The sequence below is a fragment of the Culex quinquefasciatus genome, chromosome 2, assembly GCF_015732765.1.
Source record: "Culex quinquefasciatus strain JHB chromosome 2, VPISU_Cqui_1.0_pri_paternal, whole genome shotgun sequence".
Classification (NCBI taxonomy): domain Eukaryota; kingdom Metazoa; phylum Arthropoda; class Insecta; order Diptera; family Culicidae; genus Culex; species Culex quinquefasciatus.
In genome coordinates this window covers 122,072,881-122,086,663 of record NC_051862.1, presented here as the reverse complement: position 1 = coordinate 122,086,663, position 13,783 = coordinate 122,072,881, and the positions used below count along the sequence as shown (strand labels likewise).

At 37.5% G+C, this 13,783-nt stretch overlaps 1 protein-coding gene across 3 annotated transcripts in view; it reads right to left on the bottom strand.

The window, feature by feature from the left end:
- Positions 1–13,783, bottom strand: part of LOC6034145 (dual oxidase maturation factor 1) — an 81,288-nt gene that overhangs the window by 24,232 nt on the left and 43,273 nt on the right. The window lies entirely within an intron of this gene.

Sequence of the window (13,783 nt, the reverse complement as noted above, 5' to 3'; positions counted from 1 at the left end):
TCAGCAGCAGCTGCTAGAGAGATGGTGCAATTTTCAACCATTTGCAGAGGATAAAGATCTGCATCAGCCGCGGCAGCATCGAATTGCACATGTTCATTTAATAACAACTAAAGAACCGCTTGAAAGGCCGGCATTTGCTGGATTGCTAGCAGCCACTGACCGGTGTCATAGGTCAAATGTATTGCTAAACTTGACTATTTTTTCTTTCTCGTAGGTCAACCAATTGCAAGCGTTTAGCTCGAGACGATTTTCCCAGCGAGTTGTTTCGAGCATTCAGAGATTGCAGAGAGATTTTTTCTGTTTTTGCATTTTTGCCTTCCTCACTGAGGAAAGGCTATAATCCTGCTCTAAAATTGAACTTTTTATTTAAAGCTCGAAAACCCACCTTGATGTATACATTAGGGTGGGTACGGATTTTGAAAAGTTCTCAGATCAAGTTCTGGTGTGGTTCCCCTTGTAAGGCATAAGGGCATAAGGGAAAATGAACCATGAGTAAAGTACTCTCGGTAATTTCGGGATTTATCCTCTCCGTCCGCACACAGTACCATTTTACTACCGAATCGTGCTCTTTATCCTCTCGTATGCCGATGCCCAGTTCTGGGTGTACCCAAAGGGACTCTCACACCAAATTTCAGCTCATTTGGATGAAAACTGGCTTGTCTCAAGCGGGTTCAAGTTTACATGGAAATTACCATAGGAAATTTTGAATTTTCGTTCATTCGCTCCTACAGGCCTGGGGAAAACATGTAGAAACTTCTAGGATGGCCAGAAATGTGCGGAATCGTCTGGAGAACAACTTTTCCTAAGAGACCAGGTCTTCGTTCAACCCCCATAGAGCTCAACGGCAATACATCCGGGGTTTTCGGAACCAACGGTTTTCCCCAGAAAATCATCAAATTTTCCTTGATGAACACCGCGACGCCACATGTCAAACAGCTACCACGTGGACTAGCATCGCCTATAAAAAATTACTTTTAATTACTTTTTGAGCCATAGAATTATCATTCATGGTGATCAGGATACTATTTAGCTGTATTCTGAACCTCCAAATAAGAAGAAAAAAAAACTGTTATGGTGCAAATTTTACATTCACATGGTAGCTGTTTGACATGTGGCGTCGCGGTGTTCATCAAGCATTCATAGCATGCTAAGGAAATTTCCATGTAAACTTGAACCCGCTTGAGACAAGCCAGTTTTCATCCAAATGAGCTGAAATTTGGTGCGAGAGTCCCTTTGGGTATGCCTTACAAGGGGAACCACACCAGAACTTGATCTAAGAACTTTTCAAAATCCGTACCCACCCTAGTATACATATCGACTCAGAATCGAAAACTGAACAAATGTCTGTGTGTATGTGTGTATATGTATGTGACCAATAATGTCACTCAGCTTTCTCAGCACTTGCTGCACCGATTTTGACCAAACTAGTCGCATTCGACTTGGTTTAGGGTCCCATACGGTGCTATCGAATTGTTTGATGTTTCGATAAGTAGTTCAAAAGTTATGTATAAAAATGTGTTTTCGCATATTTTCGAAGGTTGAATAAATGGCAGTAAACTGAACCAAACATCATCATGTTTTACATCATTAGTTAGGTAATTGAAGACCTTTCCAACGAATCCAAAACATTGATAATCTGGCCACCCTGTCTCGAGTTATAATCACTTAAGTTATATTTATGTACTTTTTTGTAGCCGGATCTCACTTAAATGTATGTAAACAATGTCCGAATCCATCGTCCGACCCATCGTTGGTTAGGTAATCGAAAGACCTTTCCAACGTGTCTAAAACATTGAAGATCTAGCAACCCTGTCTCAAGCTATGGCCACTTAAGATGCCACTTATGAGCCCTTGAGTGATATGTGTGTTTTTTGTATTCCGGACGAAATTTGTGTCCAAACCCATCATATCACATATCACTCATTGTTGGAAAAGAGTGAGGAAGGCGCCAACCACATAGGTGGAATCCATCGTCCGACCCATCGTTGGTTAGGTAATCGAAAGACCTTTCCAACGTGTCTAAAACATTGAAGATCTAGCAACCCTGTCTCAAGCTATGACCACTTAAGATGCCACTTATGAGCCCTTGAGTGATATGTGTGTTTTTTGTATTCCGGAACTTAACGAAATAAGACGAAATTTGTGTCCAAACCCATCATACCACATATCATCCATTGTAGGAAAAGAGTGAGGAAGGCATCAACCACATAGGTGGATTAAGTTATTTTTTTCATTAAAAGTCCAACTATCATATTTCATGGCGTGGCGAGCTGTGAACTCCGTTCCGTTGATATGATATGTTTTAAATGTGGTTTTCGTGAAAATCGTTTGAAACGCCATTTTTACCACCCTTTTTTGGATGGGACCACCCTAATCGTTAAACAAAAAAAATAAAAATAAAAATAAATACAGGAATTATTATTTTGTCCACGAAATTTGGGCCAAATCGGAGCACTTTTGACCGGGATCATGCTGGTTTGACGTGGAATCGCTGTTCAAAATTACAATTATAAAAAAAACTGAGTTCAATGTGAATTAGAAATTAAAATTAGCAAAATAAGCTCTTTTACCGAATCATCTGAACTTGAAGGTTCCTTGAAGCAATACTTTAGCCCACACTTATGCAAAGAAGCCGTAACGATCCGTGAAGCGCAGAATTCAATGTCAGTGACCCTTGCGTAAGAGATCACCGCATGTTTTGCTGTGTCCGATCGGCTGCTGCTGCTGGCCTCAGGCGATACCATTTTGGTTGTTTGTATATATTTCTGCGCCCACTGGCGACGGTTTTGATTCGGAGGACATGCCCGTTTAGCAAGGAAATTACTTGTTTGAGTTCCTTGATTAAAAATGTAGTAAAGATGCTGTTGAATTTTGATAAAATGTTTGATCAGTTTAAAAAAAAACAGAAACTTTGATTCCTGATCCCCATAATTATGATGAAGGAATCATAAGATCATCATTTGATGACACTCTTAAGCGAAATGACCCATTTCATAATAAGCTTCTATTTACTTGAGTTCTCATAATATTTTTTTTTGTAATTATACGAACCTTGCGAAATATGTTTGCATAACAACCATATCTTAAAAAAAATGTTTCGTACATCCTTCTCCTAAGTTACGCTGTCACGCAGCATTCGAAGGTGATCAAGCGGCGCGTTGATCGATCGTTTGGCACCGGACATCAGGAAATGTCAGGTCGGCCATCAGCAAAGCCACCGTGCGGCGTGTCTCCTCCACTAGGGATCAATTTATCAGCTGCTGGTTTGAGCGGTTTGCGACGGCTTCTCAAAACTTGTGTACACGCACATCTCCTCGCGCTACCCTTCTACTAGTGCCCCTACAAACTATTGATGCAACGCACTGTGGTAGATTTAGTGAAGAATTTAGGCGATACAAAAACTTAATTTCTTTAATATTATTTTGAAGTTTTATTAAATTTTAACATTTCAATGTGGTTTAAATATTAACTATAGCACAGTGAAATCTTGGATCACCTATGTCTTCTAGTATAACTACAGGTCAATAAAATCACCAGAATATTTCAATGGAGACGCACGGTGGCCCAATTCCCAACGACTTTCTTCACCGTAACCAAACACCACAATCCAGTGTGCGATCGACGTGACTAGTTCCAGCGACGGTCACCAACACTGGCAAGCGTACGATCAAAGTGTGGGCAGCACAAACAGGTAGAATGACCGCGTTCATGTGCCACTTGGTGGCAGCGACATTCGCCAAGGCTCTTTGTTTTCTTACGTCGTCGCCGTCGTCATCGTCGTCATCGATGACTGATTCGCGATCTGGCCGACGACGGGGTTTCCTCTTTGGTCAGCTGTTTCGCACCGGAATCACTGTCGATAATGATCGGCAAAGGAAAACGGAGCGGTTTTGGATTGGGTTATTCTGGTTTGATAATCCCGGTAAGCCGGTGTCGGTTGAGTCAGGTGGTTAACGTGATCAATTCTATCTCGTTGAGTGGTATTTCCGCTTTGTTTTTTTTGCACTAGATTAAATTCTTATAAAAAAATGTGTGCTCATAAAATGTCCTTGTTTCCCGAAGCTTGATTCCGTCTAGCAGTGTTACGTTACATTGCATAACAGCCTTCCCCTCTTCGATGAAAGAGATATCTCCGAGATAAGTCGCGGGGAACAAAATAACCCCTTGTGGAAGTGATCATTAAAGCGAACCGGTTCGAAAGTGAAATTGCCTTCGATGCACGTGCTAAGCTGCGATACTGTGTATAAACAGTTGGCTATTGAGTGTCTAAGCTTTAGCAGCTATAGTATAGTAAGTAACCGGTATGTGCGTGGTACAGTCATCATTACTAGCATTTCCTCGTTTTGTTTACTGCCAGTTAGTTAACCGCAACGTGCGCGTGAGTCGTTGTAGAACTTGAAGGTTAAGTGCACACTTTACGTCTCGCCGAGAAGGGAAGAAGTTAGATTGTATCTAGATTTGCGTGGATACGGTATATTTAATTTTATCAAAACTTGTGAGTACCGGCAGTGTCGGTGACATTGGGTCATTCGCAGGCTATTCTCAATGAAATTTCTTTCTGTTAAAAGGGATGCATAGGGGACATCTTAAGATGACATAGCTGAAAAACTCTCGTTCCTAGAAAAAATCATTTCATTTGGCAGCTGTCTAAAGTTGAGGTGGATTGTGTTTTAGACCAAGAATGACCTCTCGAAAAATCAACTTTTTTATATTATTTAAAATGCTCGAAAAGTACCCAACTGTTTGAAAATCTCTACTTCAAACATAGTAGCATGTCAATACGATTTTCTCCAACAATAAACTGGATGACTTGTATTGACCCTATCTTTGTATTTAAGCATCATTTTAGTTTTATTTGGGTTAATTTTGAAACGATTGGCATTTAAGGTATATAGTTCATCAAATTCCACAATTTTTGGAAAAAAGTTGGTATACTATCTAATAAAAAATCTTAGTTAAAAAGTTTTTGATGTTATTTAAAATGTTTTTGATGTTATTTAAAATGTTTTTGTTATTAAGAAACTACGAGAGGTGTATCGTTTTTTGAGTAATAGTCACCTCCACTGACGGTAACTTTATACCCGGAAAAAATCTACTACATCCGTGCGGCGGTATATCAGATTCTGCATGAAATCTGTCCTCATGCATTTTTTGCGGTGCTGTTTGTTGGTATTGAGAAAAAAATCTTGACAGAACGAGGATTGAACCATCAACTTCTTGGTTGTTGATCCGACACGCTATGGGCGCTTGATTAATTGTGAGGGAAAGAGCACCAATATATTCTTCTCATTGAAGTGATGCTCGGGGACGCGCCAGTATTATACAGTCATCCCACATATTCTGAACACCCACAAATTCGGAACACTTTTGTGGTAATTTGGCAATAACATGCCAAATGCAGCTTTTCTGTCGACCCTACTATTTGTTAGGACCTTCATTTTGACATTCTCTTGCTATTTCACTGGTAAAAGTAGTACTTTTTGAACAAAAAATTTCTTTTCAAGACTATTTTATCCAGAGCAGCAAAACAATGCCTCCAAATTGCCTGTTTCATAATTGTGGGATATTATTGTGCCTCCCACAATTGTGGAACACCTGAATTTAACTGATATTTTTACAAAAAAAGTTATCAGACCTTTCATAAAACATAACTAAGCATGAGTTTCGTTGGTTTCAGTGCCTGAAGTCATTATTTTGTAAAAATTAACATCTCATGGAGAGAACCAAAGTTTGTTTACATCCGTAAGAAAAAAGTGTTCCGAATTTGTGGATTTCAAGGGTCAAAGTTTTTCTTCAAAAACTTGATATAAAAGTTAAAATTTGCAGTTGTTCGATACATCATCTGACAGATCGCAAGAAAAGCTTTCAAATGAAGGTAAAAGCGAATCATTAAGTTAATGATTTTCAATGATTTTCAATGATTCAATGATTTTCTATAATTTTTTGAACATTGGCCGATCTGTAAACTGTTCCGAATATGAGGGATGACTGTATGTGTTGGTGAGAATTGCAGATCGTTGACATGTTCAAATGATCTACGAGCTTGCTGCAAAAAATGTTATAAAATGTAACATTTTCTGCAGCGAATCCACTATTGCAGATTTTGATATATATTCTTCCTTTGGGTGTACTTTGGTACTTTATACATAAAAACATCTTAATTAATGTTTGATACAGAAAAATCAAGCATTTTAGAAGAGAGACATAAGCTTTTATTGAAATACAAATATCAAGAAATTGGATTTTGCGTCCCAAAATTAATGGAAAATTAAGTTTTTTCGTTGTACTATAAATCTCTCTACGGTTTTGCAAATCGACATGCATTCCTTAGGGCAAAAGAAGTTATTTAAGATTTTAAATTTTTCATGTAAATTGGCGGACTGACAATTAAAAATGAGTTTACTGTAGTCTTTAACTTGAGAGTTAATTTTTTTATGAGCGCGTGTGACGGAGATTCTTGGAGGAAAAATAAAAAGATTAGGAAAACTCAAAATGTAAAAATAAAAACTGGAAAACCTCAGGCCCCTACAAAGTATGAGCCAAATCAAAAATACAAATAAAATCCATTTCCGGTTTAGGTAGAGAATTGCTCTCTTGTTTTTGAGTCACATTTCAGGTTATAGATGTTAATTATTTTTAAATTTCTCGATTTCTGAATGCTCAAAATTTGGAATTACTAATTTCTTTTTGCTTAAAATTTTTTCGTTTTTCGATTTTTGACTTAATTTGGCAAAACTTCAAAATTTCTAAATATTTTGATTTTTCTTTATGCAGCTTTTAAATTGAATTAAAAAATTTTAGAATCCATGATTTTTAAAATTTTTATTTCTTCGATTTTTTTTCTGTTCAGAAATATTTAGGTACCGTAAACCAGGGTGACTTTGATAGGATTGCAATTTGTTTTTTGAATATTTTTCAACAGGTAAGGTTTTACTCAAGATTATTATTTTCAAAACATGTACTGGGGCAGGCCACACAAAGTCCATGCACTATTGTGGAAAAAAAAGTTTTTTCAATAGTGTTTAGAAAAACAGTTACGTTAAAAATTCTTAGTTTAAATTCCGGGGTGACTTTGACAGTCATAGTTTTTGTTGTTAAAATCATATTTAAGATGTTCAAACTTTATGTGTACGTTAAATGTACCATCACTGAAGTTGCTGGTATTGTTTTTAAGAAAAAAAAATTAATGTTTATATTTATATACAGCCATTCCACGTCAAACAGGAAGTCTCCAAATTAAAAGTGCTCCGATTTGGCTCAAATTTGGAGTGGGGGTTCTTTGGCCCAAATAATTAGACCCGTATTTTTTTGTTCGGCGATTAGGGTGGTCCTATCCGAAATAGGGTGATCCAAAAAATTGCGTTTTTCGTCGATTTTCGCAAAAAACCACATTTTTTAAAAAATCATATCTCCGGAACGGCTGAACCAATTTTGGAGCGCCACAATTTGAAAGAAAGGTTATTAGTTGGGTTTTTTAGGAAAAATATGTTGAGGTCCAAAAAAACTAGCTGAATATTTGAAAAGGTCATATGAAAATTTCATTTGCCGATTTCAAGGTCTCGGGACCAAAGAGCCTATTTCTGAAAATATTTTTCCCTGATTCCTTGTAATATTTTACATAACATATCAAAAAATTGCGAATATCCATTAACACGTTTCGGAGATATGATTTTTTGAACATAAAAACTGGGTTTTTCGACGCGCCGCGCGCAAAAACTGAAAAATAACGAAAACGGGTAAAAATCAACTTTTTTCACTAAAACTGCGATAACTTGAAAATTTCAGCGATGATCTATATATGTTAGGGTACCAAAAGTTGCGCCTCTCAATTATGAAAATTTTGGTACCTAAACATATATAGGTCGTCGCTGAAATTTTTGAGTTATCACAGTTTTAGTGAAAAAGTTGATTTTTACCCGTTTTCGTCATTTTTCAGTTTTTGCGTCGGAAAACCCAGTTTTTATGTTCAAAAAATCATATCTCCGAAACGTGTTAATGGATATTCGCAATTTTTCGATATGTTATGTAAAATATTACAAGGAATCAGGGAAAAATATTTTCAGACATAGGCTCTTTGGTCCCGAGACCTTGAAATCGGCAAATGAAATTTTCATAGGACCTTTTCAAATATTTAGCTAGTTTTTTTGGACCTCAACATATTTTTCCTTAAAAACCCAACTTATAACCTTTCTTTCGAATTGTGGCGCTCCAAAATTGGTTCAGCCGTTCCGGAGATATGATTTTTTGAAAAATGTGGTTTTTGCGAAAATCGACGAAAAACGCAATTTTTTGGATCACCCTATTTCGGATAGGACCACCCTAATCGCCAAACAAAAAATACGGGTCTAATTATTTGGGCCAAAGAACCCCCACTCCAAATTTGAGCCAAATCGGAGCAGTTTTGATTTGGAGACTTCCTGTTTGACGTGGAATGGCTGTATATTTAAGTTTATGAGCTTTTTAACAAAATAAATATAAATTTTAGGTAAAATTGTTAAAAAGTCGGTATGTTGCCTGAAATTTGTAAAAACTAGTTTTTTTTATAAAATTATCGATTTATATTGCATTTTATACTGAATTCGAAGCACTAATCACAAGTTTTCGCATTTTACATGAACTTTATTCAACTGAAATTGCCTATAAATTTGGAGATTTTTTTAAATTGTGTTTCAAAAACACATATTATTTATTATTTACAAACTTATTTTACCTTCTCCTAGTGGAAAATTGTCCAAAGAATCCTAAAATGCATTCCGTTTTCCGATTCAAAATCATGTTCATTGAGAAAATCATGACACTTTGAGAAGTTTAAAATAATTACTTTCATCAACATTTTCTTAACTATAGTTAACTAACTTTTTAAAGTTTCCAAAATTGTATGAAAAGTTCTTTTTGAGGTTCTTTGAACACTTCTCTACCATAGTCAGAATGATTCTAAACAATTCCGTATGTATTTTAATTATACGCTTCATTTTGCGGAAAAATCGCGAACCTATCAAAGTCACCCCGTTTTACGGTACTCGGAAAACATCCTGATTTTTGTACATGTGCAGCACCTTTAAATAAAAGTTATGAAAAACCGTATAATGTTGAAAACACATTTAATTGTTATTTTCAATATATGGTTTATTTCAAATAGATTTTACTTGATTTTGATTTGTAAATCGAATTTCGGATAATCGTGTCTTGACTGCATTTATGTTTTCTGAACTCACTAAAATTAATAAAAAAATCTCAAGTCGAAATTTTGGTTGATTCTAAAAAAATGGTTTTTGTGATTTTTTTTGTATTGTAGGGGAAATTCTCGTGTGTTTGGCAGGTTAAGCACTCGCACCTAACTCCATACAATTAGCTGATTTTCACTATTTAAACAACTTATTTTGTAAAACTGTTAATAGAAACTTACTTGCTCACTTCCTATTGAGCTATTTACCACTCGATTTCAATTGAAAACGTTTTTTTATGAGCTGTAATTGAACGTCAAAGTGCTGATATGGCAACATTAGAGGCACGCTGGAGTTAGATGCTGTTTCCCTATATGTAATGCGATTTTTAAAGACGAATAAATAATGAAAATTATTTTTTTGTGCATACAACTCGAGTTAGCAAAGTTATAGATAAGAAACCAAAAACAAAAAATCAATAATTTACCGAAGCCTTATAATTACAGCAGTTGTTCGGTAACTGGGCGTTGTTTAACTGGGCTGCTTTTTTAATGGGCCGTAGCCCAGTTAAAAAGCAGACAAACGTCAAAAAGCCGAGGGGTTAATGGATGCAATAATCAAGTTCAATAAATAAAAATACTGTTTTCAAACTTTTATTTAATTTCAAGTCACAATTAAAGAAATATGGAAAGTAAGCATTGTAACTGCATTTGAGTAACTTTTATGTTAATATTTCATCAGGAAAATATTATGCATCGGTGGTCCCCTCGTTATTTTTCGTTCAGCCCAGTTAGCGAGCAGCATTCGGTAACAGGGCTACGTTCTCAGCCCAGTTACCGAACAAATAAAAAAAAGCAATCCACTTTAACGATTCCCGGGTCTTTTGTGGGCTCTGTTGCAAGTTTCTGCTCATTTCTAGGCGTCCGAAGGTTATGTGTGGTGAGTCACCCAAACCTCTTTTACGCAAATGCACCGACGTTTTACTTCCCCATCCGATAGAAGGCCAGGAGGATAAGGCGGAAATCGAACCTGCGCCCCATAGCAACTTAGGGATCGGCAGCCGAAGCCGCTAACCAGCGCACCACGAGGCCCTCTACCGAACAAATACTGTATCCTAAAACTTAACCTTTTATGAGTAATGACAGGTTTAAACCGTAATTGAGTCTGCACTTCATTTCACTAAGATTGAGAAAAGCTGACAAGGAAATTAAAAGAAAAGAATGTATATGTGACACTAATGCGATCATTCCCACCGCGCCACGCCACGAAGCAGACTCATTAGGTGAGGTAAGCACATGTTCTTTATAGTACTTAGTGATCACTTAAGCCTGCGCGTTCTACACTACGCGCGATCAACCAAGTGTCACACACGAGTACCGGCTTTTGGCTCCGACCAACGGAGATATGCGGATGTGGCCAACTGGTGATCGGCAGTAGCACATCGAAGGAAACTGCATGGATTAGATTAGTTGGTTGGTTATAACTCCACGGTTACCGTCGTCGTTTGTCAGCAGCGATTGGAGCACCTGATAATCAGGGTGGAAGAGCGTACGTATGTGGGGTGAGTTGGCGCGTTTTCTTCCACCGGCTTCAAGTTCTAGACTTGGTCTCTACGCTACACACTCACACACACATGAGTGACACTGTACTGACAGTAAGCGGTACATTATAAAATAAAGGAAACGATTGTCGTAAAATAATCACAGCTCAGCTGGTCTGACTAAGTCATAGTCGAAGGCTGGTAGTATAGCAACGCCGCACCGCGATGTGAAGCAGAAATGTGTCAATTAAAATTGTTGTCATCGTAATTTCACGTACGCCTAGCCCCAAGACGTTTGGACGCTTCGCTATAGGCTCCCTGCATGGCTTTTGTAAAAGGCTGGTTTATTTACATTTAATGACGTTGTGAACAACCTGCTACCTGGTGGCGAGTCGCGAGGTTGATCGACTTACTGATTTGCAGGGTTCGCAGCTGCTGCTCAGTGGTAATTTGAAGGTAGCAGCACGGGAGTATATGATTAACCTTCGGCTAATCGGATGATTATTCAGATTAATTGACTTTGAAAGGCAAGGACGTTCCGCATGGGCGGAATGGGGGAGTAGTTATGTTTACATTGCCTAGTACTGATTAGTTGATTTTTTATGTTATGCACAGGATTAAGAATCGCTGATTTAGTTGAATCAATCTTATTTGAGTGTGTCTGAATTTCAATCTTTAAATAAATCTTGGTTGTAAATGTGGAACAAGTTCAAGAATATTGCATATCAATGAAACAAATTCCGACATCCAATCCAATCGAAAGACTTGAACGCCGAAACAATTCAATTGGACACGAACCCCTCACACTACTCACGTCAGAACGAAACAATGACTCACTTGGCGTTTGCATAACCGTGTACTGAATGCATTGTTCAAGAGGGAGGAAATGGAATATGTTTGATTTATGAGATTGGAATAATATTCCGTTTGTTTTTAGCAGTTGGGTAATTCTCCGCCAACTCACACAGCAGTTGCCCCGACCCCTCTTCGATTTGCGTGAAACTTTGTCCTAAGGGGTAACTTTTGTCCCTGATCACGAATCCGAGGTCCGTTTTTTGATATCTCGTGACGGAGGGGCGGTACGACCCCTTCCATTTTTGCACATGCGAAAAAAGAGGTGTTTTTCAATAATTTGCAGCCTGAAACGGTGATGAGATAGAAATTTGGTGTCAAAGGGACTTTTATGTAAAATTAGACGCCCGATTTGATGGCGTAATCAGAATTCCGAAAAAACGTATTTTCATCGAAAAAACACTAAAAAGTTTTAAAATTCTCCCATTTTCCGTTACTCGACTGTAAAATTTTGGAACATGTCATTTTATGGGAAATTTAATGTACTTTTCGAATCTACATTGTCCCAGAAGGGTCATTTTTCATTTAGAACAAAATTTTTCATTTTAAAATTTCGTGTTTTTCTAACTTTGCAGGGTTATTTTTAGAGTGTAACAATGTTCTACAAAGTTGTAGAGCAGACAATTACAAAAATTTTGATATATATACATAAGGGGTTTGCTTATAAACATCACAAGTTATCACGATTTTACGAAAAAAAGTTTTAAAAAGTTGGTCGTCATCGATCATGGCCGTTCATGGTCACCCGCGACAGACACGGACGACGAAACAAAGAGAAACGCAAAAAGTAACTTTTTCAAAACTTTTTTTCGTAAAATCGCGATAACTTGTGATGTTTATAAGCAAACCCCTAATGTCTATATATCAAAATTTTTGTAATTGTCTGCTCTACAACTTTGTAGACCATTGTTACACTCTAAAAAATAACCCTGCAAAGTTAGAAAAAACACGAAATTTTAAAATGAAAATTTTGTTCTAAATGAAAAAATGACCCTTCTGGGACAATGTAGATTCGAAAAGTACATTAAATTTCCCATAAAATGACATGTTCCAAAATTTTTTACAGTCGAGTAACGGAAAATGGGAGAATTTTTAAAACTTTTTTATTGTTTTTTTCGATGAAAAATACGTTTTTTCGGAATTCTGAGTACGTCATCAAATCGGGCGTCTAATTTTACATAAAAGTCCCTTTGATGCCAAATTTCTATCTCATCACCGTTTCAGGGCGCATGTTCAAAAATGGAAGGGGTCGTACCGCCCCTCCGTCACGAGATATCAAAAAACGGACCTCGGATTCGTGATCAGGGACAAAAGTTACCCCTTAGGACAAAGTTTCACGCAAATCGAAGAGGGGTCGGGGCAACTTTTCCCGATTTCGTGTGAGTTGGTAGAGAATTACCCAGTTGATTTATCTGATCATGGGAAAGAATACAGACAATTAGATGAAAAGGGTCAGCTGTGCGGAACGAATTGGAAATGAGATTGCAAAAATAGGGAAAAATCATGTATTTCCATCTGACATCCAATGCTGCCTCCTAAGAACATCGATGCCAAGATATACAGTCCAACAAGATTTTGCGTTGGTTTCGTGATAAGAGCTTGTGATGATACTCTACCTTCCCTTTACTGAGCAATCGAATACGGAGGGAAAAGATCACCAGTTGTGTAGGTCTGAGCCGGGATTTGAACGCCAATCTACCGCTTACGAGGTGGAAGCGTTACCACTAGGCTACGTGGCTCGGTCAAAGAACAACGATTTAGTATTCTCCTTCTTTAAAATATTCTCCAAAAATAAATTTCCGATCTGATCGCCTTATTTTTCACAAGTTGAAACACGACTTGTTGCTAAACGAAATAAAAATGCTCTCAAGATTACAACATTGAAAAATGAGTCGATGATATTTTAAAAGGCTGTACATTGCTTGCGCTGACATATCCGAGATTTTCGATCGTCCATAAAACGAGTTACAGCAAGAGATTGCGATTGATTTTCGTATAAACAATGTTGAACATAATTCGAGGCAATAACAACAATGTCAGGCGACCAACAAACGTTTAACACAACATTGCTTGCTGTTGCTGGTTGAGGCAGTTAACGTACCCTTAATTGCGCAAAGTACCCACTTCTCCCGGCAGTGGTCTGACTCAACCTCCCACACGATCCGTTCGTCACAAGGGTGCTGCTGCTGCTGCTGCTGCTTGATGAATACCGTTCAATTAGAGTGCG